This window comes from Cebus imitator, unplaced genomic scaffold (assembly GCF_001604975.1).
Source record: "Cebus imitator isolate Cc_AM_T3 unplaced genomic scaffold, Cebus_imitator-1.0 Scaffold786, whole genome shotgun sequence".
Classification (NCBI taxonomy): Eukaryota; Metazoa; Chordata; class Mammalia; order Primates; family Cebidae; genus Cebus; species Cebus imitator.
Genome location: NW_016108101.1, coordinates 40,317 through 57,254, shown reverse-complemented (window position 1 = coordinate 57,254; position 16,938 = coordinate 40,317). Strand labels below are relative to the sequence as shown.

At 42.0% G+C, this 16,938-nt stretch overlaps 4 non-coding genes across 4 annotated transcripts; all 4 read left to right on the top strand.

Moving 5' to 3' along the window:
* Window positions 1–5,932: 5,932 nt before the first annotated feature.
* TRNAM-CAU lies at window positions 5,933–6,004 on the top strand. Its single transcript has one exon. It is a non-coding gene; the product is annotated as a tRNA-Met (tRNA).
* Window positions 6,005–6,449: 445 nt separating this feature from the next.
* Window positions 6,450–6,531, top strand: TRNAS-UGA. Its single transcript has one exon. It is a non-coding gene; the product is annotated as a tRNA-Ser (tRNA).
* Window positions 6,532–7,347: 816 nt separating this feature from the next.
* Window positions 7,348–7,419, top strand: TRNAQ-UUG. Its single transcript has one exon. It is a non-coding gene; the product is annotated as a tRNA-Gln (tRNA).
* Window positions 7,420–13,572: 6,153 nt separating this feature from the next.
* TRNAS-GCU lies at window positions 13,573–13,654 on the top strand. Its single transcript has one exon. It is a non-coding gene; the product is annotated as a tRNA-Ser (tRNA).
* The last annotated feature ends 3,284 nt before the right edge of the window (window positions 13,655–16,938 follow it).

The following is a 16,938-nucleotide window of genomic DNA, read 5'->3' as shown; positions in this document are numbered from 1 at the left end:
GGCAGGAGAATTGCCTGAACCCGGGAGGCGGAGGTTGCGGTGAGCCGAGATCGCGCCATTGCACTCCAGCCTGGGTAACAAGAGCAAAACTCCGTAAAAGACAGGAAGGACACCGTCTGTTATCTGCATTCACTATCTCTTTTGCCCTTGGCTTGCTGTTAGGACTCTCAAATGAAGAATTCCCCTCGTGGACAGTCTCTCTTTGGCCCCTCTTTAAAGTGAAATTAAATGCTCTGCTCTGGCATCAGATACCTTTTTCTCCAGGTAAACCCCTAAACGTTGGCGCTTTTTCCATGCTTATCCCCTGACCTCTTTGCTTCATGACTCTTCCTTTGCTTATCTGCCTGCAACAAACACTTCATGCCTTCTTCTCAGCTTCGTCCCCATTCGACCTGGAGTCAGGAACTTGGAAACATCCTGGACAACACCTCTTCTTCGCTTCTCAGTGGAATCCTAAGTTGTGCTGAGTTTTACCTCCTTGTATGTCATATCCCATCTCTCTACTTCTCTCCATTATTACAATGGCCTTTTTGCTTCCATCTTTTATCTCTTGCCAGGGATACTGACATGAATCTTTTGTTTTGTTTTTGCTTTTGTTTTGAGACAGAATCTCACTCTGCTGCCCAGGCTGTGGTGCATTGGCATGATCTTGGCTCACTTCAGCCTCCACCTCCCAGGTTCAAACAATCCTCCTGCCTCAGCCTCTCAAGTAGCTGGGATTACAGGCATGTGCCACCACGCCTGGCTAATTTTTATATTTTTAGTAGAGACGGGGTTTCGCTATGTTGGTCAGACTGGTTTCGAACTCCTGGCCTCAGGTGAGCTGCCTGCCTCGGCCTCCCAAAGTGCTGGGATTACAGGCATGAGCAACCACGCCTGCCAACTTGTCATTTATTTTTTTATTTTTTTTTTAAACATGCAAGTATTTTCTATTTTACTGTATTCCTAAAAGGTGTCTAATTAGAGTTGTGTTAAAGTTCTATACTGGTATTGCACAGAAATTATTTTCTTGCTCCAGATTTCACTGTTATTAATTGTATTAGTTTGCTACAGTTGCCATAACAAATACCATAGGCTGGGAGGCTTAAAATACAGAAATTCATTTGCTCGCACTGAAACCACCTTGGCAGAATTATAAGTAATGACAGAAATCTAACATGACTGACTCCATCTTGCTTCTCACCTCACAGGCTAAATTGGTTTTTTGGTTATTCTAGTGCAGAGGCCAAGAGAACTACAAGAGGAATTCAGTTTACAGTTAAACTTTGAGGCAAGGAAAACTGACCTCACCTTCTTTTGGGGAGATTGAAGCTGCAGTCACAAGAACAGGTAAGAATTATGGTAGGGTCCTGAACTTTGCTAAAGAATATCATAAAACAATCACCTGCCACTGCTTAGCTTGTTTTTCTGTAAGTTGCTTACCTCCCCCATAGTCACTAACTGGGGGAGTTGCAAGATACATAACTTCCTGGCAGGGCACAGTGGCTCATGGCTCTAATCCCTTCATTTTGGGAGACCAAGGCGGGTGGATCACCTGAGGTCAGGGGTTTGAGACCAACCTGGCCAACATGATGACACCCCGTTTCTACTAAAAATACAAAAAAATTAGCCAGGCATGGTAGCAGGCGCCTGTAATTCCAGCTACTCGGAATGTCTCAAAAAAAAAAAAATTTATAACTTCCCTAGCTGTTCTTATACATAACATCACTATTGTGAAACTTAAAAACTGGGTCAGTGCGGTGGCTCACACCTGTAATCCCAACACTTTAGGAGGCTGAGGCTGGTGGATGACCTGAGCTCAGGGGTTAGAGGCCAACCTGGCCAACATGATGAAACCCTGTCTCTACTAAAAATACAAAATACAAAAATTTGCTGGGTGTGGTGGTGGGCGCCAGTAATCCCAGCTACCTAGGAGGCTGAGGCAGGAGTATTGCTTAAACCTGGGAGGTGGAGGTCGCAGTGAGCCGAGATTGCACCATTGCACTCCAATCTGGGCAACAAAAATGAAACTCCTTCATAAAACAAACAAACAAAAAACTTTGGTATTTGAGGCATTTCTCAGATTCAGCTTTTCAGCAGATCAAAAGATGCCACTTGATCCTGAGATCCCTGAGCCGAGTACAGATATTTAATCAATACAGTATTGCAGTAAAGAAGAGTAGAGCATGAACTGAACTCAACTTAAATTTGTGGCTCTATCTGTGGGCTCACTGCAATCTCCGACTCCCGGGTTCAAGCAATTCTCCTGTCTCAGACTCCTGAGTGGCTGGGACTACAGGTGCACGCCGCCACGCCTCACTAATTTTATTTTTGTATTTTAATAGAGATGTGTTTTACCGTGTTGCTTAGGCCGATTGAGAACTTTTGAGCTCAGGCAATCTGCCTGCCTCCGCCTTCCAAAGTGCGGGAATTACAGGTGTGAGCCATCGCGCCCGGCGTGACTGGGCACTTTAAAGGGAGAATGAAGGAACAGAAAAGGGAGTGAGCAGGGCTCAGTGGAGTCAGGGAAATGAAAAATTACAGAAATCAGAAAGAGGACATTTGTTCATATGAACCCCATCTGGGTTTGCTAACTGGTGCTTACAGAAGTTAAGCTCCTACCTTCCCTCAGAAATGGGAGGCAGGGGCTCTATCTTCACGTGTTGTTTGGAGCCACAGTGCATTTTTTAGGCAGTCTTGAGTTTTCTCAGGCAGGCATTTTAAGGGGGACTAGTGTCACCTTAGGGATGTGGTCTTGAGCTGTTAAAAACTATGTTAGTGTCTTTAGTCTGTTAAGGTCAAGGTTGAGGCTTAGTTGAGAAGAATGTACAGAGGAGCCTGACTAGAGAGTTTGGTCAAGGAGAGAATCTTTTTCGTTTGACACAGCAGAAATAGTGCGGCAGGCCAGGTCTCCCTAATGGCTGAACAGGCAGGCCTCCATTACAACTCTTTCAGTACCGAATGAGTGGTTAAGTTAAATATTAAAAGCTAAAAAAAAGCCAGTGCCCTGATACAAAGGCTGGAATATAACCAAGGCACACCACAAGTAGGTCTTTAAATGCATGCACACTTACATGTAGACATAAAGCTTAGAAGGTGTATAAGCCCTGGAAAACTGTGATTTTGAGTTGGTTGGGCCATAATTTCCAGGCCTTCTCCCTACCCAGTTACAGAAATAAACTCCTGGCTGGGCTTGTGGCTCACGCCTGTAATCCCATCACTTGGGGAAGTCAAGGCAGTCAGATCACCTGAGGTCAGGAGTTCAAGACCAGCCTGGCCAACATGGTGAAACCCTGTCTCTACTAAAAATACAAAAATTAGCCAGGCATAGTGGTATGCGCCTGTAATCTTGGAGTAACTGAGATTACATTACTCAGGATGCTGAGACACAAGAATCACTTGAACCCGGGAGGTGGAAGTTGCAGTGAACGGAGATCATGCCACTGCACTCCAGCCTGGGTGACAGAGCAAGACTCAGTCTCAGGAAAAAAACAAAACGAAAAGAAAAAGAAACTCCCTTCTTTCTAGTTCATTTGCATCTCGTTATTGGGCCCCAAGAATAAGCAGCCTGACCCTCGGTTTGGTCAGAGAGAAATAGTAGCAGCATAATTCACTTACAGAAGTGAAAAATAATAAGAAACTCAGAAGACTAATGGGAGAGAATTGGCTAAATAAATTCATTATGTATAATAGAGCCTGGGTGACAGAGTGAGTCTCCGTCTCAAAAAAAAAAAAAAGATAAAGGATGAAATTTGCAAGGATAAGTGTATACTTGACCAAGATATATAGTACCTTGATATAATCAGGATGGCCTCTGACTGATAATGTGAGTGCCAAGAGCGTAGAATGTGGGATTTAGGGGGGAAATCACAGACTATTTACACCAAAGCAGGGTTTTGGACTATTAAGAGAGTTACCTATGATTTTAAAAAAGAGTGAGAGGACAGGGAAAAGAACACATATACTGATCTACAGTCTAGGGAGATGTAGTTTTGTTTGTTTTCATAGATGACAGATAAAACTTAGATTACTCTGTATCAGGAAAGATGCATTGAATAGTTCAGTTGTAATTGTTGGGATTTTGCAACATGATGCAGAGCAACATGTAGAAGTCACCTTTAAAAATAACCTTGGGCAATTGATCAGGTTGATCTTGAACTCCTGGCCTCAAGGGATCCTCCTGCCTTGCCCACCCAAAGTGTGGGGAGTGCCTAGTTTACTGTCTATATTAACATGACTTTACTATTCCACTATTTTCATCAACATATCTTTACTATTCCCTCCCTCCCTCCCTTCCTCCCTCCCTTCCTCTTTATTTTTCTCTCTCCCTCCCTCTCCTCTCCTCCCCTCCCCTTCCCTTCCTTTCTTTCTTTTTCTTTGTCACCCAGGCTGGGTTTCATTTAATGGGCCATCTCGGCTCACTGCAACCTCCTCCTCCAGGGTTCAACGATTCTCCTGCTTCGGCCTGCCAAGTAATTGGGATTATAGGCACGTGCCACCACACCCGGCTAATTTTTGTATTTTTTTTTGAGACAGAGTCTCACTCTGTCACTAGGCTCCAGGCTGGAGTGCAGTGGGGCGTCCATGGCTCACTGCAACCTCCGCCTCCCGGTTCAATCAATTCTCCTGTCTCAGCCTCCTGAGTAGCTGGGACTACAGGCGCGGGCCACCATGCCCAGCTAATTTTTTTGTATTTTTAGTAGAGACAGAGTTTCACCATATTGGCCAGGATGGTCGCGATCTCTTGACCTCATGATCTGCCCGCCTCGGGCTCCCAAAGTGCTGGGATGACAGGCGTGAGCCACCGCGCCCAGCCATTTTTGCATTTTTAATAGAGACAGGGTTTCACCATTTTGGCCAGGCTGGTCTCGAATTCCTGATCTCAACTATCCATCCGCCTCGGCCTTCCAAAATGCCAGGTTTACAGGCGTGAGTGTCTTTTTCACTTTGAAAGTCTCCAAGGGTCTCGTATCAGCAGTCTTTCTGCTTACGTCTATGTTCAAATGTTCTGAGAATTTGTTTGTTTGTTTTGAGAGAAGGTCTCTGTCACCAGGCTGGAGTGCAGTGGCGCGATCTCGGCTCACTGCAACCTCTGCCCCCCAGGTTCAAGCGATTCTTCTGCCTCAGCCTTCCCAGTAGCTGGGATGACAGGCGTACGTCACCACTCCCGGCTAATTTTTATGTTTTTAGTAGAGCTGGGGTTTCATCACGTTGGCCAGGCTGGTCTCGAACTTCTGACGTCAAGTGATCAGCTCGCCTCGGCCTCCCGAAGTGCTGGGATTACAGGCGTGAACCACTGCAATATTTTTACTTATTTACTTATTTCTCTGTTGAAACGTTTACTCAGAATATTTAGACATAATATTTGATTGGATTTAAAAAACATTATAGATAGAGAACATACATTCTCACTTTTTTACTTAATAAGGACGATATGATGGTAGATGTGAAAAACGAAACAAACCGCCTTAGCAGCGTCTGGTAATGCTGGTTCTTTGGTAGAATTCTTTCCTGCCGCGCGGAAGACTTAAGATCGGTTCTTGCACAAGGCGGCTGACGTTTTTATACAGAACATTTCCGATGAGAATTGCAAGTAAACAATGTTTGGAAATAATAATGACTCCCTCTGGTATCCAGGAATGGCTGAAATTTATACAGGGATTTATGACTTCACCTTTATACATTACGCCAATTAGCCTGCGCCTGGTTTTCTAGTAACTCGAAACACACTCCCGTCCGAACTCGAGCGAACTTCAGTTTCAGCTGATTCGAATTTTTCGAGGGAGATTTCTAAACCTCTGGTGTTTGAAAGTGGCGTGCAGCCCGGTATGGATGGTCAGTGTGCACTTCTCATTTTTCGGGATAAATTTGACAAACAATGAATTATTTAGAATTAGGAAGATGCCAAAAATTGTAGCCTGTAATACATGCTTGATAAGGTTCCTTCTGTGTCAGCAGAGTGGCGCAGCGGAAGCGTGCTGGGCCCATAACCCAGAGGTCGATGGATCGAAACCATCCTCTGCTAGGTGTGTCTGTACCTTTTTACCAGGAGAAGAAATAAGATCTCCAAAAAAGAAAGGAGAGTTTTAAATGAGGTGAGCTAAACGTTAGCGGACCTGACTCGTATTAAGACTCCCCAAGGTATCCAGGTAGAAACGCAAATTTGCAGCTTTCAGTAACTGTAAATTCTACTAATTTGTTTTGTAGAACTATGGAGACTATTTAGGGGTTGGCATGCGCCCCATAGTGAAGTCTTTCCTACTTTCTACATCAGACAAAGCTTGCAGTTTGCAATATTTCTTTTAGCCAATATCTAAATCTTCAGAATTTTTGTTTTTTAACCAGGATGAGGGACGTTCCAGAACTGTTTTTACGTTGTCAAAATGAACGAATATAAAGATATCTGTAAAAAAAAAAAAAAAACACATATATTCCTCATGGGAATATATCCAGAGTCTTACAGGAGGCACGTAGTCGTGGCCGAGTGGTTAAGGCGATGGACTTGAAATCCATTGGGGTTTCCCCGCGCAGGTTCGAATCCTGCCGACTACGGTGGGCTCTTTTCTTTTCAGATAGAGGAAATCCGGTGCACTGCCTGTGCAATCACACAGAATAACATGGAGTAGTGCTTTTTATTTTTCTGCTTTATCTTTCTCCATAAAAGTGGAAGCAAGTAGTTTTAGTCCTTTCATGTAACAAGGCAGAAAAAATTTTGAAGGGTTACATGGGAAAGTAACTTGAAAATTAGTAACTTGAAAATACTAGTAACTTCTGACACTGCTATAAAAATGATGGAAAAACGGTCAAGCTGTTTTGCCTTTAAGTCTTCCTGAAATACTGTCTTCCTATCTGAAATCCAGCTCATGTCTGACTTCTGAAACCGTGCTTGCCTTTAACTTATGGAATCAGTATCTCAAACAGATCCTTTCTGGTTCCCCTCCTATCATTGTACTTTCTGAGGCCAGAATTGCAGAGAAGAAACATCAGATAGAGAATCTCCAAAACTGTTTCATACATGTCTTAAGATATTTCTAAGTTTTGGTATTTTCTTTCATAAATCCGTAAGTAGAAAAACGTATCGTGACCAAAAAGTTCAGCAAATGCACTGTTGTGACTAATCAAGGAAACGTTTCTATTCATCATCTCTGTGGGAATATCAGAACAGGATTGTGGGAATATCAGAACAGGATTTTGGAAAGGTGAGTTCTGTTCTTGCTTTCCACCTGCCAGAGCAAGTTTTGTTGCTTTGTTGGAATCTGGCAATTCACACCTATTTTGAGACGCCCAAGTAAACAGCACTTTCATTGGACCAATGCCACGAACTACATTGAAACTATCAAAAATCTGCCAGGAGATCAGTGTGTTGTTGGCCCCATGGTGTAATGGTTAGCACTCTGGACTTTGAATCCAGTGATCCGAGTTCAAATCTCGGTGGGACCTGCTGTTATTTTAGTGCTCTTCCCTTCTCTCAAATTACCATTGTACACCGAGGAGCGTACACCTGAACACTTAAGCACCTTAACATCCCATCCCAGTTGGAAGCCCGATGCTTTCCTGCAGAACAGCATCCTCTTATCTTTCACCTGACATTTCACATCTGACCTCTCTTGCCCCTCCTCTCCTGCTGGACACAAGTTCCCCAGATTTAGATTATCATACCAAGTTAAAGGACACATCTTTCACCTTTCAGACCTCAGTTCTTTCCTTTTTTGAACAGTACTCAAATGGGTTTAAGTTTTATCAGTTTCTAAGATGGACTTGGTCCAGGTATGTTTGTAGTGCACGTGCACGTGACTATCTTGGAGCCTCTGCTATTCGGGATGCAGATAGTGTTAATTAAATAAATATCAATAGAATATTGCATCAAATAGATGACATGCTCTATAATCAATATGTATAGATATTCATGAAATTAGGAGTAGTAGGTGGCCCAGCCCCATGGTGTAATGGTTAGCATTTTGAACTTTGAATCCAGTGATCTGAGTTCAAATCTTGGTGGGACCTACTTTGGTATTGGTGATTCTGTTGTCCTTTTTGCTTCTCTTAAATCATCAACACATCCTGGTGGATTTACCTTCTCATTTGTGCTTTCCTCTCCTGATTAGCAAGTGTCATGTAACTCCTGATTCTCATTTCTGGCTTCTGAGTAGTATCGTGTCCTTGCACAATCTTGGTTTTTTTCTCTTAACACCCACTCTTCCCTGAGTTTCCAAAGGCAGTCAGATACGCCAGGTATTTGCGTGCTCGGGGTGCTTAATGGTTTAGGTGTCAGAGGCCCCTCCTGCAAATGTTTTCTTCTATGGAGGCCCCTCAAAATGCAAGGATTTACATAAGAATTGTCTCAGCAACCGCCTTGTGTAAGGATCCCATAGTATATTGGTCACCACTCTGGATGAATCCAGGAATTTGAGTCCAAATCTCTTTGGGACTTTGGCAATGTCTTGGTCAATTTTTCTCCAATTTCTCCTAAATCATTAGCCCACCTTCGAGGTGTACCCACATGGCTGCAAGCACTGCCAATTACTTCCCGCCAATCAGCATGGCGCCCTGCCCTGAAGAAAACTGTCTCTACCTACTGACCTCTGAAATTTTAGCCGTAGTCCTCTTTTACTTGATGTCTCTTTTTGCTTTTTTGCCCAGAGTTTTTTAGATTCTGGTGAGTTAGAATCTTGGCCCTGGTGATGAAGAGTTTATATTTTGCAGCCCTCAATCTGCTTCTTTCTTTTCTAGAGCCTATTTAAAGCATTCCATCTGCTTCTAAGCTGTAACACTGTCCTTAAAATGTTTGGACTGCACAGTGGTACAGCTGTACACATCTTAGAGCCTCTGCTGCGTGTACTCAGTTGGGACTCCATCCAAACTCCTTAAGCTAATGTATTGTCCATATTATTTGAAAGATGAACCAGTATGTTAAAAGTACACATTAGTCTTTCAATAGAGATTCAACTTCCATGTCTTAGTGACTTAACGTCTAGCACCTAGGCTTCAAATCTCAGAGGACCTGTCAGTTTTGGTAATCTTGCTCTTGAGTTTACCCAAATGGACAAGTGCACTTTGGCATGAATAGATACTCTCTCAGACTTGGACTTGCTCTTTTCTGGAGCAACATCTAGCTTCTTGCTCTTTCCTCTGGCTGCTGAAAGTTGTCCCCTGCCCATCACCCTCATGTATCCCTAGAAGTTCTTTTTTTGAAAGCTTTGCTTTGCTTTGCTGGAGCCTGAAGTCAGTTAGATTCCTGTAAGTTAATTATCTGCTGGGGTGAGTAAAAGTTCATGTGTAACAGGCCCTACCTGTGAGTTTTTTCTTCTTCAGAGCTTACTCTGAATTCTCCATATGCTAACGGGACTCAGACATGAAAACATGCAAACCACAAATGGAGTCATCCAGGAATCTGCATTTTTCTCCCTATGGGAAACCCTCTATTAGTGTTCCTTATATTGAATCTATGCCTGTTTTAAAGATTAACTGACCAGATGCAACAGTGTACACATCTTCCCTAGAACCTTTGTTATACAAAGTACCATGGTATAATGGTTAACACTCCGGACTCCCGACTGTTGATGGGACTCTAAATTCCTTCTGTCGACTCTCCCTACAGTTCAAAACATATCCTCCAGTGTTCTCAATAACAGCAAAAGAAGAGTCCCATGAACTCCTCTGGCCTCTAAAAATTGTCCCTGAAAAAGCCCTGTAAACTTTTTCTTCTATTTAACCCTTATTCACGGCACTGTCTTAGCAGCTCTGAATTAGCTTCCTATTGCTGCGGTAACACTTACCGCAAACTTGGTGGTTCAAGACAATGTGAATTTATTTTTCGTTTTTATTTGTTTTATTTATTTTTTCAAGATAGAGTCTCACACTATCACTCAGGCTGGATATGATGGCATAGTGGCGCAATCATAGCTCATTGCAGCCTCAAACTCTTGGAGGCAAGTCATCGTCCTCTGTCAGCCTCCCAAGTAGCAGGGACTACAGGTGTGCACCACCATCCCAGGCTAAGACAATGCAAATTAAATTTTTTTGCAGTTTTGGATATCAGAAGTTTATAATAAAAGTATTATCAGGGCTATGTATCTTCTGGAAACATCATGAGATAATTCATTTTCCTCGATTTTTCAGCTTCTGGTGGCCCCTTCCTTGTAACACTTCTTGTTCTATAGTTACATTTTCTACTACTGATTGAACCTCCGGCCTTCCTTTTATAAGGACCCTCTTGATTACATTGGACCCACTTAGATAATCCAAGATAATCTCCCCATCTCAAAATCCTCAATGAAATCCAATCTGCAAAATTCCTTTGACCACTTAAGGTAACATAAGTTAACATATTCACAGGTTCTGGGGATTGGTTATGGACCCATTTTGGGGATCATTATTTAGCCTATGATGACTTCTATTAACAAATAGTAGGCATTTTTATGCTCTTTAGATTTAATCTATCAGTTATAACTTTTTTTTCCAAGAACATAATATATAGATTTACCTCAGACTTATACACAAACTGCAATAGGAGAATCTTACGGAAAGGCTCTATGATGTAATGATTAGCATCTGAACTCAGATTTGGCAAATTTGTGATGTCTTGCATTTTTACCTTCTCAATATGCTCCCTCCCAGCCATAGGATCCACTGCTCTATGGCCGAACAGGTCTTCCTGAATGTATTAGTTATTTCTTGTATAACAAATTGCCCCCAAATTGGCAGCTTAAAACAATAGACACATATCTCACATGAGATATCATGAAAGTAATATCCTATCACATTTTCTATATTCTATATATTACGAGCAGGTCACTAAATCCAGCCGACATTCACAGGGAAGAGAATACACAAGAAGTGTGACCAACATGCTGTTAAACACTCCAGAGACCTCATGGCAGAATAAGCCCTAACTGGAGCTGGTCTATTGCTATGACTGATACTTTGCAGACACCTTCTTTTGCTTGGTTAGGAAGTGCTGTATTGGGAGCAATTCCTGGTACCTTTCAATTGGGAAAATTATCTCTTGGCCTCAGTTTTTAAAAATTGGTTTTCCTGGCTGGGCATGGTGGCTCACGCCTATAATCTCAGCACTTTGGGAGGCCGAGGCAGGTGGATCACCGGAGGTCAGGAGTTCAAGACCAGCCTGGCCAACATGGTGAAACCCTGTCTTTAAAAAAAAAAAAAAAAAACAAAAAAAAAAAAAAAAATTTTAAAAAAAAAAAAAAAAAAAAGGAAAAAAAAATTAGTTTTCCTTTGTGTATCTTCCTTTATAATTAAGCCAGTATTGAAGCGCTTGACTGCTACTGTCTTCTAATATCATGTCTGAACAAGTGAATTAGAATGTATAGGGATAAAGCCGTGACATGAATACTTCTCAAAAGTTCCTCATATTGGTATTCATGTAAGGAAAGAAAGAAAAAAAAAAGTTCCTCATGGATTCAAATGTGCAACATGGAGAACCACTGAGCTAATTTTTCCCTGACCACCTTAGTTAACTTGCCACCACTCCTATGCATTTAGCATCCTCTGACATACTGTGCATTTTATTTTGCTTTTCTTTCTTTCTTTTCTTTTTTCCTTTTTTTTTTTTTTTTTTTTGTGAGACTAGTTCCCACTTTTTCACCCAGGCTGGAGTGCAGTGGCACAGTCTTGGCTCACTGAACCTCAACCTCCCAGGTTCAAGTGATCCTCCTGTCTCAGCCTCCTAAGTAGCTGGGACTATAGATATGTGCCACCACACTGAGCAAATTTTGGTATTTTTTGTAGAGATGAGGTATCACCATCCTGCCTAGGCTGGTCTTGAACTCCTGAGTTTGAGGGATTTGCCTACCTCGGCTTTCCAAAGTGCCATGATTGTAGGTGTGAGCCACTGTGCTCGGCCTGTATTTTGCTTTATAAATTGTTTATTGCTTATTTCAACATAATTAGGTTTCACCAGGACAGGGAATTTTGTGTGTAGTATATACATCTGTTCTTAGAACAATGCCTGGAACATAGGAGATGCTCAAAAAATATTCATCAAAAGATCAAATGAAGCAAAGAACTAATGAAGCTTTCAGGTCCAGATTTGTTTATAGCGCTTTATAATTCCTAATCCGAACACCATCAAGACCAAGCAATATTTTTTCTTTTCAGAACACTTTAGAATTTGTAGCAAACTGAAGCTTTAAAAAATAAAAGTTCATACATTTCTTGGCCTGCTATGTTTTGATGCTGATTTGAGACTTACTATGTTTAATATTTATTAGGTCATCCCTTGGTACGTCCTTAGAGTATACAGTTTTCATCCCGATCATATTCTTAATTTCTTTTCTTTGCTTTGCTTTTGAGACAGGGTCGTACTCTGTCATTCTGTTACCCAGGCTGGAGTGCAGTAGTGCGATTATGGCTTGATGCAGCCTCCCCTTCCCAGGCTCAGCTGATCCTCCCACCGCAGCCTTCCAGGCACCAGCCAGTTTTGTGTATTTTGCGGAGCCGGAGTCTCGTCATGTTGCCTAAGCATCCTCCAGCATCAGGCTCCCAAAGTGCTGGGTTGACAGGTGTGAGCCATTGTGCCTGGACTTATTTTTTTTATGCCACATCATGTCAAAACACACACATGCACAATATTATTGTTTTTGTAATTTTATTGGGTGTAGGTGGAAAAGCAGCCCCTGGTATTCAGGAACTGAGCTGACCCTATTCACTAGGCCTGCATATTGTCAGGAACTGGCCACGCAGTCACTGCTAGATCATGGGGTTCTTCTGCTGTACCTAATCTCACAGAACATTAGCATCAGACTGACTTTTCTGATTGTGATGAAATGAGACAGAAACAACCAAGGAAAGGTTGGGCACGGTGGCTAATGCCTATAATCCCAGCACTTTGGGTAAACCAAGGTGGGTGGATTGCTTGAGCCCAGGAGTTTGAGGCCAGCCTGGGCAACATACTGACATAGTGAGCCCTTGTCTCTATAAAAAGAAATTTATTTTTTTAAATTTAGAATTTAAATAAAAAAAGATAAAAATGATAAAACTAAGTATAATTTTTGTCACGTTTCTTTGTACAAAATAAGCAAAACAAAACCAAAATCCTCCAAATGGCCCCACAATTCTTTAAGATACAATCCAAAATCTAGGGTCTGACATTGAGAACCACTCACAGTTTGACTGTAACCCATCACTTCACCACTTTACCAGTCACCCACTTGGGCTTCTAGGAATGGTGATGGTTGTCTTAGATGACATTGTATGGCAGGCATCCTTCTGAGAATCCTACTGAGGAGTGTCCAGGGATGCAACAATCGACATAACTGATTTAGTGATGGTGTTCATATACATGACCCAACAGAAAAGACAAAATCTAATTTGATTTTACAAACAGGAACAGTCACTAATTCCATTCTTCCTTTTTAATTTTTCTTATTTTCTCCTTAAAAAGTATACTTTGTCATCTTTATTCAAGTCCATTCCTCTCTCCCGTCTTCTCTTTAGTTTTTCTTCCTTTATGATTGTAAGAAGGCCATTTATCCATCATTTCCATCACCAAAAACATTTAGTGAAACAATAGTAATTGCCAAATTCAACTGTTGAGTAAAGAAACATTATATATCAGGAGTATCCCAAACATGTGGCGAGGTGGCCGAGTGGTTAAGGCGATGGACTGCTAATCCATTGTGCTCTGCATGCGTGGGTTCGAATCCCATCCTCGTCGCTCAGCTTTCTCTGCTAATCAGGCTTTTGGTTCCTCTTGAGTGAGGTAATTGTCTGGTATATGTCACTCGTTGTATATACTCAGTGAGAATGAGGTGATTTTTTTTATTCTTCAGTACGTATTAGAACACTAACGTGTGCTGGCACTAACAACCTTCTGTCGGTAACATGAATTCTGATCTCATTTTATAAGGGATTGAAAAATTACAGTAAGCTCTGCTCGCTCCGTGCAGGCAGAGGTGTACCAACCGCTGCTCCAGATCCCCAGCACTTAGTTTTAGCTGAAAACTGATTTCCGATTCTCTGATTTTTTTGCTTAACCCCTCAATGGCGGCTGGCCTTTCTCCTTATCTCGCTGTGATCCGGTGATTGTAAATTACATACAACTGGGGAGATTTCTCACTGTTCCCTAGTCTCCTGCTCTGCCCCAGACCCAGTTAAATTGGGATCTTTAGGGGATTGATTTCAGTGGTCGTTTTGCAAGTGCCTTGGGTCTCCCCAGTTAAGAACCATCACTGTCTTCACTGCCTTCTTAGTTTTGGTTTCCCTGTTTTGGCAGTTTTCATCATAAATGTGTAATCATAAGGAATTGGGCCCGGCACAGTGGCTCACACCTGTAATTCCGGCACTTTGGAAGGCTGAGACTGGCGGATCACTTGAGCCCAGGAGCTTGAGACCGACCTGGGCAATATACCCAGACTCCACAACCCCACCCTCAATGCATTTAAAAGAGAGAGAGAGAGAGAGAGAGAGAGAGAGAGAGAGAAAGAGAGAGAGGCAGAGAGACAGACAGAAAGGAATTGGTTACATATGCCATGTTATTCCTAAATAATGAAGCCCACAGGACGATTAAAATTTATGTTATACAAAAATCACACACACAAAAAAACTGCTAAATCTGCTAAACTGCCATTTGGTCCATATCTAAATATCCCATACCTAAACAAAGAAACACAAAAAATTGGTTATGCTTATGCTATAAGCAAAAACTTTTCAACTTAAAAACATCTTTTTTAAATTTATGTGGTTTATCAGAGGCTCTATTGTCTTCCACTTTTAAACATACCTCCTCTTAATCTGGTTTTTTGGTGGACAAAAGGGAGGGGTGTTACATAAAAGTTAGCTGCCTGTGTATCTGTGATATTTAATGTTTCAGAATTCAAGACTGTTGGTGAACTCCTGACAGAGACCACCAGAGACATACTTGTAGACAAGCAAAATTAGATTTGTTGGTTTGTTGCAATGAGGAAGACAAAATGCTATGGTGAACTATTAGCTGACTCTCTAATTTTTGTGATTGTATATCCTAATAATTTTTATCTAGATAATGAGAGGATAGGCTGGGTGTGGTGTCTCACACCTATAATCCCAGCACTTTGGGAGGTGGAGGCAGGCAGACACATGAGCTCAGGAGTTTGAGCCTGTATGGTGAAACTCCGTCTCTACTAAAAATACAAACATTAGCTAGGTGTGGTGGCACATGCCTGTAATTCCAGCTACTTGGGAGGCTGAGGCACAAGAATTGCTTGAACCCAGGAGGTGGGTGAGCCTAGATTGCTTGAACCCAGGAAGTTGCAGTGAGCCTAGATCGTGTCATTGCACTCTGGCTTGGGTGACAGAGTGAGATTCTGTCTGAAAAACAAACAAACAGAGGATAAAGCAGGATTATCACTACAACTGGTAAGAAAGGAGTAGTCATATTAGAAAGGAGGGGTTGTTTGGTTACTTTTGTTATTTGACGCTATTTTTTTTTTGTTTTATTCACTATGACTAAGAATTGTATTGTTTTTAATTTCAAGTTATAATGGCCACAAAGTGTCCTTGTCTGTTGGTGTTTTTTGAGACTGCTTATATCCAATGGGAGTTGACCAGAGCTTTGCTGTGAGCCAGGCCAGCTCCCAGCAGCTCCAAGTCCTAGCTGTTAATGTCAGACCAGTTCTGGCTATCAGGGGCTGTTTTTCTCTTCCTCAAGATATAGGTTAATTTGTAAGTTTAGTAAATTCTTGATTTCTTTCCATATCTAAGCCCTTTGCCTAATAACTCTGCAATTCCTCCCTAAGAGATGTGGTATATTTCCATACCACTTTGCCTTTTGCCTTGGGCAAGAAAATGACTTTGGTCAATGTGATGTTAGCAGGCATGAGTCAGTTAGGGTCTTTTAATACGCCTGCATAGTTGCATGCTCCTATGCACCTCTGCCATCTTCATGAGAGAAATTTTCCCTTGGGTAGCTGCTCTTTTCACCCTTGGCCCCAAAAAGAACGTGCTTCGAAGTAACCAGTTCCTACTGTGAAGCGCCAAGGAGGTAAGCTGAACTGTACTTATGCCTTAAGGTACAGCCATCCACGTAATTTGGCCTAGAGTTGTTGATTTTCAACTGACACACCGAAATGCTTATTATTATATGTTTTTAAGTATTTGTGCATGGGTGCGTTTTAATGGAGCAAGAGCTAACAGAAACACACAGTCTTTACTTCTTGCAAGTCGTAATAAAAATCTTTATGTTTTTGGCTGGGGATGGTGTCTCGCATCTATAATCTAGATTTGGGAATCGAGGCAGGAGGATTGCTTGAGGCCTGGAGTTCAAGATAAGACTAAGCAACATAGTAAGACCCTGTCTCTACAAAAAATAAGTTAGCTGGATGTGGTGGCATGCACCCGTAGTTCCAGTTACTTGGGTGGCTGAGACAGGATTGGTGGTTGAGGCTGCAGTGAGCCATGATTGCACCACTGCATTCCAGCCTAGGTGACAGAGTGAGACCCTGTCTCATAAAAATATATAATAGAATCTTTATGTGTTTGAACTGTAGTGTAGGCAAAATTTTACCTCTACTCTTTTTTTTTTTTGAGATGGAGTGTTCCTCTGTCACCCAGGCTGGAGTGCAATAGCATGATCTCTGCTCATCACAACCTCCGCCTCCTGGGTTCAAGCGAACCTCCTGCCTCAGTCTCCAGAGTAGCTGGGATTACAGGCATACATCACCATGCCCAGCTAATTCTTTGTATTTTTAGTAGAGACAGGTTTTCACCATGTTGGCCTAGTTGGTCTTGAACTCCTAACCTTGTGATCTGCCTCCCTCAGCCTCCCAAAGTACTGGGATTACAGACTTGAGCCACCACACCCAGCCACCTCTACTCTTATTAGGATTTTTCCAGCTGGACTTGAGAATTAAATTGACATAAGGCAGATTAATATAAGACGAGCATACAAATTTATTTAATATAAGTTTTCTCTGGCACAAGAGCCTTCATTGGAAATGAAGATGCTAAAGTGCAGTGAGAGTG